Genomic DNA, 1,615 nt, shown 5'->3' on the forward strand with positions numbered 1-1,615 from the left:
TCTAGTAAATAAATTTAAATTGTATGAATTATTATTAACTCGATATCACAAACTAAACTGTAGCATGAATTTAAACTATAGGATTAAAAGCCTCTGAACTTATGGGTTTCGAAAAGAGGAGAAGCATCGAAGAGGATTTAGCCAAGATTATGCATATGATTTCCAATAGGAAATGAATCGCGTTAAGACTAAAGAGAAGACATGCAAGTACAATACCAAAACCAACCCAATAATAAAAGATAATTTGTAATATTAATAAATAATGCACCAAGGATGTAAATATATTAATTTTGGAATTACTATTTGCAGCTGTAAGGCAAATATGAATTACAAATAAAATGTAAAATTTTGATTATAAAATTAAAATGGATTGCTTATAAATATTTGCAGTATATTTAAAAGAAATGGCTATTTTATGGGTTAATTTTCTTTTTATCAATTTATCTACTTAGACGTGGCTAGCCTATTGAGAATATTGCACAACTTCTTGATGCATATTTTGACACCTTCCCTGATCTATATTCATCAACTGCTCTTGTTCTCTCAAATGAGTTGAGTTCAAGTGTCTTGCGTTTATAAGAAATAAAATATATTTTAGTTAAATATATTTTAGATATGAAATAAGTAAATGCAATTTAACCCCCTTTTGAAAAAGAATGAGAGAATTAAAATATCATGAAAAAAAGCTTCTCAAAAAAGTAAATTTCGAAGAATATAAGCACAATAATACAACAAGAGAACAAAAAATAACATCAAAATTTTATCTAACTGATAGAAACCAATATCACATCTATAATTGCATGGTCGGAAAGATACGCCGTCTTGCTGCCGCATTATCCAAGCTAAAAGATACAGAGCCAACCAAAGTTACGCTAGGCCGTAATTTGGTAAATAGATTATATTCGATGGGCCTTATTGATTGTAAAAAACTTATTTCCTGTAGCAAGATTTCGGTATCATCGATTTGTAAAAGGAGACTTCCATATATCATGGTGAAATCCAAAATGGTAGAGCATATGCGCGCAGCAATAACTTTTATAGAACAGGGTCATGTTAGGATCGGCCACAAGAATATTACCGATCCCAATATTTTGGTTTCAAGAGGGATGGAAGATTTTGTTAAATGGATGGACGAATCTAAAATCAAGTCTAAAATTGACAAATTTAACAATGCGCATGATGATTACGATGAATATTAAATATTTGATTAAATTTATATTTATTTAAAATTAAAATTAAATTAAATAACTTAGATATAAATTACCAACTGAAGCTGTAGCATAATCACAAACAATAGGATAGGAAGACACTAGAATTAATAAGTCTTGAGAGAAGAAGATGCATCGAGTAAGATTGTAAAGACGATGAGGCAAAAGGAAGTATAATTAAATCTGTTCTATAGAGCAATCACAAAGTTTTAATTGAACAATTTCAAATGGCTAAAAATTGAAATAACAAAAAAACAAACATTAATAAAATTTAATTAATCTGTTCTATATAGCAATCACAAGTTTTGATTGAACAATTTCAAATAGCTTAAAATAAAATAACCAAAATAAACATTTATTAAAGTATATTAACCCTTATTTAGAGCAATCGTAAGTTTTGATTGAAC

Source organism: Rhyacophila brunnea, unplaced genomic scaffold, assembly GCF_057557595.1.
Source record: "Rhyacophila brunnea isolate RB1 unplaced genomic scaffold, BYU_Rbru_1.0 scaffold_103, whole genome shotgun sequence".
NCBI classification, from domain to species: Eukaryota; Metazoa; Arthropoda; class Insecta; order Trichoptera; family Rhyacophilidae; genus Rhyacophila; species Rhyacophila brunnea.